We start from the raw sequence: 10,455 nt of genomic DNA on the forward strand, positions 1-10,455 counted from the left end.
TTTATGCCGGAGTAGTTGGACGTTTTGAGAATCAGGATGTTGGGACTTTCTTTTTCTCTCTTTCTTTCTTTTTACCAAAAATGTAAAAGAAGCTATATATATCTTTAAGGGGTGAGAAGAGTAGAGGGGTTATTATTAAAAAATAATGTTTATGGGACTAGTTGGAGACTATGTAGATTTTGACTTGATCTGTTGGGAGCCATGTGTATTTTTTAAAGCACATGGTGGTTACTTGACAGGTCACATGTTTATATACTAACAACCTCGATTCTCTTTGGATTAACTCAAATTAGGATACATACTTGAATTATAAGGATGCTTGCTAGGCTATGCTAATTACCACACCCAATTTTTATAAAAACACAATGCCCCTTTATTACCACTTCTATTCTCTAACACCCTTTAAAAATCACAATCCAATCCATTCCTCCCCAAAATCGAATATTAATATAATTTGAGTTCTTGATGGAACTACCATCAGGACTGCAATGCCCCGCAGCTGAAATAATATTTAAAATAGAAGGGATTTGACATTTGAGAAGTCAGTGGCTTGAAATACCCAGTTGTACTTAGCTAATTCAGTCCTTAACCTCTGGTTTCAAATAAATCAATTACAGTCGATTCCACTTCAGTTCAGAAGTGCACAGGGTTTTAGTTAATTGAATACATTTTATTCACTTGCTAGGAATATTCATTTATCAAAATTCCAAATTTAATGTACATTTCTTTACCACTCAGGTTATGTTAGACTGCACAATCAGATCAAATTTGCCCTGGTTTCCCCAAATCCTGCTAAAAAAAAAAAAATCTGAATTTCACCAGGCTTTATGAAACAGGGTCTCCCCATTTCTTTCTCAATCAAAAGTAAATTCGTAATAATTCCACGTCAGGTAGGAGAGCTGCTTTCCCCCACAAAGAAAAAAATCATATGTGGTCATCAGCCCTGTGTTAAGTTTAAATAGGTTAAGAACAGAGCTGGATTAATTAAGTTTTAAAAAAGTATTGACCTGAAATTTAAAAAAAAAAATTACGCATGGTTTTCATTAGAGCTTAACTTTGTTGCAGCTGACAGGTATGACAGCATTTTGTGGTCTTAAAGCCGCAGGCTCCTTTCCTTAACCCTCTCTCCTGCCTCCTCCCTCCGGCTTTTGGAGAAGTGCTTGAATAAATAGCGAAATTGTTAACTGAAAACAGTATGGTTAAATGCGCCCAAATGAAGTTGTGCTTTAAACAGATATTGATGTATGCAGTGTTTTATATTTATTGTTTGTAGCATCCTGCTGGCAGCAGTTTACTGTTTGGAAAGGAAAGGGGTTAATTAGCGTCATTATCAATCACTAATGCTTGCCTAACGTGTCCAAAGAATAATCAAGTTAGAGGACGGCATGAAGCCAACAGCTGCTTCATCCCAGTTACAGATCTCCTCCTAAGCCACTCAGTTATGGGGGGAGGGGGGGATGGAGGAGGTGAAGTGAGGGGAAGAATCCTCATTGCTTGGGTAAAAGGGCTATAAAAACCAGGTCAACTCGCTAGAGATCCAAGAGGCAGAAAGTACAACATAAATAACCAGCATTTTCCTTCTTTGAGTTACAGGTGCAGAGATGGCAGCGATCCTGAGGCAAGAGTACTGAAATTTGTTCTTTAATTTACTTGATTATCCAAGTTGGGCATTTGAAGAAACACATCCATGTTTCCCCATCGCTTAGTGCCACTGGGTAAAAAGAAATCTAAAATGCAAGGAGGGGAGAAGAAGAAAATGCCCCACATACCACAGCCAAATCCAAGTCAACTCCTCACACCACCCAACCACCCATCCCAGAAGAATGAAACCACACAACACACCAGGTAATAGCAGTTCTCACACCTCTGCGTCACCTCTTAGGGTGCTCAGGGATATTTTTCCTTGTGGATGTCAATGAACAATTCTTTTTCTTTTTTTAATATAACCTTGATTGCTGCATGGGCATGCCATCTCAGTTTCCAATTGTTACTACTACCCTTCATGATACTGTCCTCTTTGTGATATATTGTGGGAGAGAAACTGAAAAAGTTTGACCCTATTATGGGTTCCTCTTAGAAGCCTGTCTTTAGAAACCTTATTTGCCAAGTTAACCCTGAGTTAGGATGGAAAACCCCATTAGTGATCAGAGTTTACTCAACTGTGTTTCTGAAGGCAGGGATGAATTAGTCCGAGGTGGAGTATTTATAAATAGAGAGTGTTGATTTCTTTCTACAAAAGTGGTAGCCCAAACTCCTCTTTGCCCACGTGGACATAGATGAGAAAAACTCTCAATCAAATCACCAACACAAGTGAAGGCTCCCTCCAAAGAAGTAACTGGTGTTCCCCATTGAGGTAGCAGTACGGCCACCGAGACTGGGAAGAGAGAAGGATATTGGGATGGGAACCTATGTAACTCACATATATCAGAGGTCCTGTGTTTGGAAAAAAATAAAAATTCTGCCCTTTAGGATCATGATTGCAAAAGGAAAAGGAAGAATGAAGGGGACTGTAGGCTGAAGCTAGGGGCCCTATAACTAACTTTAAAAGTGATTCATGTGTAAAACTGTGTTTCTTTTTCATCCTTGATGCCTGAAAAGGACAGCACAGAGCCAACTTTGCTTTCACAGAGAGATGTTTTCTCAACCAAAAAAGCAACCCTTAGAATATTGCTGGAAAAATCTGTTAGAGAAGCAAGTGCAGGTGAGATGAACTTTCCATAGAGGATATACTTGAGCATATTTGTAACATGGATTTCCTTCCTTCCTTTTCCTTCCTTCCTTCCTTCCTTCCTTCCTTCCTTCCTTCCTTCCATCTTTCTTACTCCCTCTTCCTTCCTTTTCTCTCTGCCTTTGATGTGAAAACAAGTATGACCATCTTTGGGGAAACTTCGCAGAATTAGTTTGACTTTCCATACTAACTTCCATTTAGAGGTGGGAATATTTTCAACAGCAGGACGGGGCTTTTTTTTTTTTTTCCCCTTAGTGGCCCAATTCCAGGCTGTGCTTTCTCTGCTGATGATTTTTCTATGGAAATTAAGATGATATCTGCTAAATTCCAACAACAATCCTAAACCCAAGCCCTCAAACTGAAGTGGAGTCTTGTGGTCCAGCCTCTCTATACCACCATGCCCCACCCGGTAGCCCACCCCAAATCTCAACTTTTTCAAGTCAAGAAGCCTGGGCCCCCGTTTCTGCTCCTGAGCTCTCTCTTGAATTGTTCTCGCTCATCACCCTTTCAGAATCCAGCCTGTTCTGGGGAAATATACACAACTAGGTATACAGATTTATTTATATTTTTATTTGGACTGTTTGGCCAAACTAAATTTACCTAATATAGCTTAAGAGGTTTTTTTTTTTTTTTCCCTCCCCCCTAAGGCGCTGAGTTAATGCTAGGATCAAATTTCCGTCTGCTTTGTCAGCTACCAAATCCTATTTCAGGATTCCCCCCCCCTGTCTTTTTCGGAGCCCCCAAGTCTGGGCTGCGCCTTTGTCCACAGCATGGAGTCGGTCCCCAGCGCCAGATCTCAGCTCCGGGCGCCAGGACTCCCGCCCAGGAGGCGGCACGGTCCGCACCCCCTCGGTGCGCCCCGCCGGGTCCACCTCGGACCCCGCCCGCCGACCCCGGCGCCTCCTACCTAAATTCGCCCCCAAATGCCTTGGTGCGCCTCTTGGGATCAGAAGCAATGGGCAACTTGATTTTGAAGGTCTGGCGTTGGAGGTGGGAGGTGGGACGCGGGGGCGGTGACGGTGGAACCGCGGACTGGAGGTTCGAGCCCAGCCCGGGGTTGGATGCAGGCGGGGGTGGGGACCCGAGGGGGCGGGGAGGACAGCCCCGGAATGGGCTGTGGGCGGCCTGGGCGGCGGCCACCCGCGTTCGCGATCGGGTTAGACCCAATTAAGCTGCAGTAAAAGCCTGAGAAAGAGGGTTGGGACGTGCCTGCGCCTCCCGCCTCCCTGCGCGCGCTCGCCGGTACAGCGAGCGGGAGCCGGGAGGCTCCGGGTCAGAGTTTTAAGGGCCTTTTTCACGGGAGCGGTGCTTTAATTAATGATTGGAGGCAGGATCTGGGAAACTTTGTCTCGGTCTCCACGACTCCCAAGGCAGCGCGCAGCGTTAGCATCCTTGGCCTGGGTCTCTAAGCTGCTAGAGCTGCGTGGGACTCCGACCCCGGCACCCGCCCCCTTTCTCTGACCAGGCCTCCCTAGCTTTTCTCACTCTCAACCCATTTCACCCAATACCTCAGTGTCGGACGCCTCTCCCGATGGCCTTCCCTTCACCTAGACCCACCCAGACGCGGAGAACCCACGTCGCCCGCCCAGCGCCTCCCGCCCGCCTGCGACATTGACCATTAGCCACTCGCATCTTCAAGGAGTCATTAGGACCTTGTTCTATTGCAACAATTTGGTTGACCTTCCAAGACCGGTCGGAGCGAACATCCCGGACCGAACTACTTAGCGGGGGAAATTCCGTGGGGGAGCACTCTGTGTGACCTCCTCTGGGTCCCAGCACCCAAGCCTGGAAGTCCCATTAGGATGACCCGAGATAAAAGCCTTGGGTGGCGCTTCTCGCCAATCCCAGGCCCATTTGCACTTCTCAGCTCCCCTGCGCCCCCTCCTCCCCCCTCCCTCCTCCCATCCCTCTCCTCCTCCTCCCATCCCTCTCCTCCTCCTCTTTGTAAAAACGCGTCCCGACTTTTCTGGGCGGGGGGCGGGGAGACTGGCTGGGCCGGGCTGGGGAGGGGGGCTTCGCAGATAGTTGATATTCCGGGTCCAGCCGCTCTCCGCGCTCTCATTCTCTAAGCTCAGCCGGGGGGAAGTGTCGCCCCGGGCCAAACATATGCTTCTTTCCAGCGCGCTAATCCACCTTCAGCGTGGAGGCATAATTGCTCGAGTGTCCATGGATTCGCGGCGCTTTGTCCCTCGCTGGCTCCCATCAGCCCTGGCACACGCCATTTCAATCAAATCTTTTCAGAAAACTGTCTCCTTTTATCAAGTCCCAGCCCCTGCGAACGACGGGAGCATTTAACAAAACACCCTGCGCGTTCCGCCTCGGCCCTGGCGGGGCAGGGAGCTGCGATTATTGCAACAACTTTTCATTGAGTTCGGCCTCAGAGAAGGCAGAGAGGGGAGAGGGAGGAAAAGAGGGAGGGAGGGAGGGACCAAGGGGGAGAGGAGACAGAGACAGAGACGGACAGAGAGGACAGAGAGGGAGGTCTCCCCCCCCCCCCCATAAAAAAGCAACATCAGCATCCCAGAGCCAAACAGCATCCCAGAGCCAAACAGGTCTTTCCCTAAAGCCTTGGTGTCAGGTGTATTGGAAAGGAAAGGTCAGAGGTCACACTCAAAGAGAAAACATGTTTTATCTCAGTTATTTTCTTCTTCGAAATTATAGAAATCGACAGCCTCTGTGGAGTGTTTGGGCAGCGTAGTGGGCGCAAAAGGCAAAAAACAAGCTCAGCAGAAGTGGGCAGAGAACAGGGAAGCACCCTGTCTAAAGGATATTACTGCTAGTCTCTTTATGTGAAAGACCCCCAGCGCCGGTCCCCATGGACAAGTATATGGAAGCTCTCTTTTGTTGCCAGGGACAGGCACACATAAAAGTTGGATCTGAAGATCTCTGCCTTATGGTAATATCTTCTTGGGAAACATGGAAGTCTCACATGATCCTGGTTTAATAGTTTGACTGGATTTCTAGCTTCGGGAGAAAAAGCTTTCATTGCTTAGGAGAAAAAGAAAGAGGGGACGACGGAGTGAAAAGATGAACTCTGGAAAAAAGACCTTAGAAGCAGATATACAAAATTTCTTTGATGCTGTAGGAAAACAAAAAAATAATGAAGCCAAATGCAAAAGAGAAGCTTGAGGTTTGATTTTTGTGTAGCAATTATTATGCAAATATACACAAACAGAAGACATTGTAGTTCTATTATAGGAACACAGCTTTGCTGCTTGTTTATAAAATGAGAACGTCAGAGTAATGAACAGTGTTCTTCAACTCTCAAATCACCCTATGTTGAGACTGATTTCGGGGTGGTAGGTGGTTTTCCCTTTGCAACAATTTATTTCATGATGATCAAGGAGGAAAAAGGCAATGCGAATGGACAGGCCACGTGGTCTATGGTCTCGAATACAGTGGGCTTTATGGCATGAAAGACCAGGGGCTTTCTGGTGATTTCCCCCTGCTCTGTACAAGCCCAGGCGAAGGAAGCCCTCCATCAACTGCTTGAAAAGGTTAGGTTCTTTCCACTCATATGGACCCAGTCATGCCAACCCCACTAGCCTTGATCCATAGCTGGAGTCAAATGAAATCCTTGCGGTCTCCTGGATTTAACCAAGTGGATGAGCCAAATTTGCTGTTGATATCAAGGTCCAGGTGTTTATTTTGTCAGACCTACATGAGCACAGTTTTAATAGGTGATCGGAAACGTGCTGCCTTGTGTCCTCTAAAATGGTCAGGCTGTGGGGGGTGGACTTTGGAGACAAGGCTGTCCTGACTCATCCTGGAAACTGGAAAATGAAACACATCTCTTAGCCAAGTAGCTTTATATCTTGAGAGCAAGAAATTACTTTCTTATGGTTATACGAAACACTAAAGTATGTTTAAAATCCTTCAAAACCTAAACCATGAGGATTGTCAGTGGGAAAGAGAAAAAAGGGGATTTTTAAGTTTTCATTCGTGTACTTCTATTAGGATCTTTTTGTTATTTATACAACAAAAGAAGACACCAACATCAATACCTCCTCAGCCCCTCTGGTCATCCCGGCAGTAAGATGGGGGGTTGGGAAGGGGATTCAGAAGGAATCTGGGGGAGGAGAAAGAAGTTAAATACTACAGACAGGGATGGCAAGGAGTGATGGGACGCTCTACTGGTGCTCAATGAGCATCATTGTTGCATGTTCTATTTCTCACATACACACTCTCAATAGTTGAATTGGAAGGACCCAAGGTAATGCGTTCCAGGGAAAGAAACTGTTTTCTGGAATATCAGGGAACATGAGGGTGATGAGTCTGAGCTTTGAGGATATTTCTCCAAGCCAAAATGGTCTTGGAGAACCCCATGAAGTTCTCGGAGGCTGGGATTTGAGTGGGCTTCCCCTCTTGCATGGCAGGACATAAGCTGGTGCCTTTAGTTTCCAGGGTCACCTGCATCAAACATAGAGGGAGAAGCAAGCTCCCTGGGGGGAGCTCGCAGTGAGACTAGATCCCTGATCCTGGGATCACGCCCTGAGCTGAAGGCAGATGCCCAACTGCTGAGCCACCCAGGTGTCCTGGGTGGGGGTGGGGGGCATTTTGATGATGAATTCCAGGGGGATTCTTCCCATCCCTGGGGCTGTGCCTATAAAAGCTTCCGGAACAACAGATCAGAGGAGAGTTAGGTTGGGGAAAATCTAAAATTCAATCAGCCTGTTGATAATGAGACCAGTCTTAGAGGGGGTTTTCTTTTCTCAAACACTCAAAGAGACACTGCTCTCTCCAAACCCCACCTACAACACACCACTGCCATCTAACTCGGTTTCAAGGCTGAGAAACATCTTGCTGGGAAGCCGGGAGAGGGCTGGCAGGAATGTCTGGACTGGCACTGCCCCTGCAACAACATGGCTTAGGAGGCAGAGTGGGGGAGATCCACCTGCATATTTCTGAAGGGGTCTTTGGCTACTAATGAGTCAGGAGGTTCGAGAGAAAGGCTGGAGCTGACTGAGCAGGGGGTTGCCTCCGAGAATCTTGGGGCTGGAAGGTCTCTTGCTCTACTCTCTAGCTTGACTCCCAGCCACATCAAGAGAGGCAAGTCACTGGTGTGTGACCATGCACCCTAGAGCTACTTAGGATGTCTCAGTGGGTATTAGTACATTTGGAGAAAGCTCTTCCAAGGAGAAGAATCTAGAAAGAAACAAAAGTTCAGGGGCCCCTCCTGAATTTCCCTCCCACCCCATCTTCTTCCTCCCCTCTCCCCACTGAGCTTTTTGGCTGAACTTAGTGTTTCTTTGTATTTTCCTCTATTGCTGAGAAAACCTTAAGAACCTTCTACTAGGCTTAGATTTAACCACAACCCTTACAGAATCTGGCTTATGAAAACCAGACTTCTCTAAGAGACGGGTCTTCTGGCAGCAATTAGTCTGACTTTTCTTTAACAAAATTCTTTGTAATGCCATTCAGAAAACGGGTGGGTAGGAGTTTGTGGCAGGGAGTGTGTATGTGTGTGGGTGGGGATGGGAGGGGATCTTTGGGGTGGGGGATGGTTTTACAGAAGGCCAATTTGTAGGACTTGGTGGGGAAAAAAAATCCTTATGTTAGCACATTAACTTTGGAACCTGTGAAATATTTAATTAGTGCGCTGGTTGGGATCCTATTAAAACTGGCTCTATTTCTGAAGACTGTCCTGAAAATCTGCTTGTTCCTTTCCTACGTGCAGAGTATAAAACAGCACTGCCATCTCTCCCTGCCACTGAATTATTTCGAACAGTTTACCAAAGTAATTTCTCTTTAAAAGCAGGACTGATTGGAACAAACGAAAGAAAGATCCAATTCATGAATATTTGAAAGTAGAGGATTCTCTGGGTGGGTATAAGGGAAGAGTGAGGAAATCGGGAGGGCCAGGGAACAATAGTCTCTTACCATCCCAGCAGTGACTTCTCTGTTTCTGACCCTTGGGGGCAGCGACACAGTCCTACATGTGGCCTCCCACTGCCCTCCTCCCCTACCTGTATTTAAAAGTCCAACCCCACAACACACACAACAAACAAGAGGCCCATTCATTGAGTCTGCAAAGGCACCTTCTTCTCCTGGTTATGCAAATACTAAATTGAATCAAGTGGCTATAGCATTCAGCCCATTGCTGAAATATGATAGAAAAAAAAAAGTGGAGTATTCCAAGGAAATTGATTCCAACAGTGCATTTTCGGTGGGGTGGATGTCTGTGTGTCTGAAGGTGGAGACACAAATACATCTTGTTAAAATTGTGGCTGCCCTTCTGAGAAGCAGCCTTGGGTTTTATTTAGATCCCCCTCCCCCTTCCACCTCTCCTAGGGAGATAAGAATTTGAGCCATTTCACGTGCAATGCCCAAAACTCAGGGCAGCTCTCCCTGGGGGAGTGAGGACTCCTCTCTGAACTCCCTTTGGTCCCGGGGTCCCCAGTCATTGACGGGATCCGGGGTCCGAAGGGCCGATTGAACGGAGAGTCCAGCCCAGGCGGGAAAGAGGTCGGCGCTTGCTTCTGGTCCCGGCCCAGAGGCAAGGAAGGACGTGGAGACCCACGGGGAAGGGGCTGCGCGGACACAGGCTCCCCTTCCTCTCCAGGCTTGGGGCTCAAGGAGCTTCTTGAGGCTAGCAAGAGACATGAGGCTTGTTCTCAAGAACCAGGGGACACCCTAGGACCTTCCCCTCCGGGCCCCCGGGGTCGCTCACTTCTGAGAACTTAGGGACATCCGTGTGTGCGTTCCGTCAGTTTCCCCAATGTGGTCACAAAGGCAGGAAGTTTGAGGGGCCTGGGTGGGGGTGGGGGGCACTCGTTCTGCGGGATATCGGAGTGGGGGCGGGCAGAAGGAAGGGCCAATCATTGTCAGCCCCTCTGCGTGGCCCCAGGCGGTGTTCCCCGGGCGTGAGACCGCGGACAGAGCCCCCCCCCCAACCCCCCGGAACCCACCCAACCCCATCCCAGCACAATGAGGGCGGGACACAGCGCTGGCTCTCCGCCACCAACTCCATCTTCACCATTATTAAAAAAAAAAAAAAAGAGCCCAATCTTTTTGAACACCCAATACATCATTTCAATAAGAGTGACTTCACTTTAATAAAGATTTAATACGTTAAATCTGTCTTTGTCGCTGATTGATGCCTCTTTGTCTTGAAAACGATTTGGGTTTTACTGATCAAGAATTCTGGGGGAAAGGCTTCCAGTCCAACTCGGGGGGGGGGGTGTTATTATTATTGTTGGAGCACACTTCCCGCGGAGGGAAAGGGAACCCGCGTGCGCACGGGCGCACACGCGCGCTCTCGCACTCAGGCCCGCTCGCTCCCTGCCCTCCCGGGCTCTCCAGCTGGGGGACCTCGGAAGCTCTCGCCCGACTGCCCGGGACGCTGGGGGGAGGGGAGCGCCCGGGCGGGGAGGGGGGCGCGGGCCGGGAGGGGTCGGGTGCGCAGCGCAGCGTCTGTCGGGGAATCATTTGCCCTGAATCACAAATTTGCACGGCTTAAAAAGAAAAGGTAAAGCTAATGTCTGGCTCAATTAATAAACATGGTAATTTCACACCCGGAGAAGGACATAATTTCATCCGAGCGCTATCTGCGCCATCACAAAGGGTCAGGGCGCAGCTGCGGCGAACCCGGGTCATTACGGAGTCGCCGAGCGGCTCCCGCGCCCCGGCCCAGCGCGCGCCTCGGGGCGGAGGATGGCTGCGGGCGAGGCCGGGGCTTCCCCCGATAAAGGACTTACCCACCGTGCGGGAAATGGAGCCGCTTCCAG

General features: G+C 48.4%; 1 long non-coding RNA gene across 1 annotated transcript; it reads left to right on the plus strand.

Annotated features, from left to right (window-relative positions):
- Positions 1 to 1,613: 1,613 nt before the first annotated feature.
- Positions 1,614 to 4,642, plus strand: LOC129507947 (uncharacterized). The gene is made up of 3 exons (XR_008664106.1): positions 1,614 to 1,845; positions 2,599 to 2,701; positions 4,242 to 4,642. It is a non-coding gene; the product is annotated as an uncharacterized LOC129507947 (long non-coding RNA).
- Positions 4,643 to 10,455: the final 5,813 nt, after the last annotated feature.

The sequence above is a fragment of the Nyctereutes procyonoides genome, unplaced genomic scaffold (genome assembly GCF_905146905.1).
Source record: "Nyctereutes procyonoides isolate TBG_1078 unplaced genomic scaffold, NYPRO_anot_genome, whole genome shotgun sequence".
Lineage (NCBI taxonomy): Eukaryota > Metazoa > Chordata > Mammalia > Carnivora > Canidae > Nyctereutes > Nyctereutes procyonoides.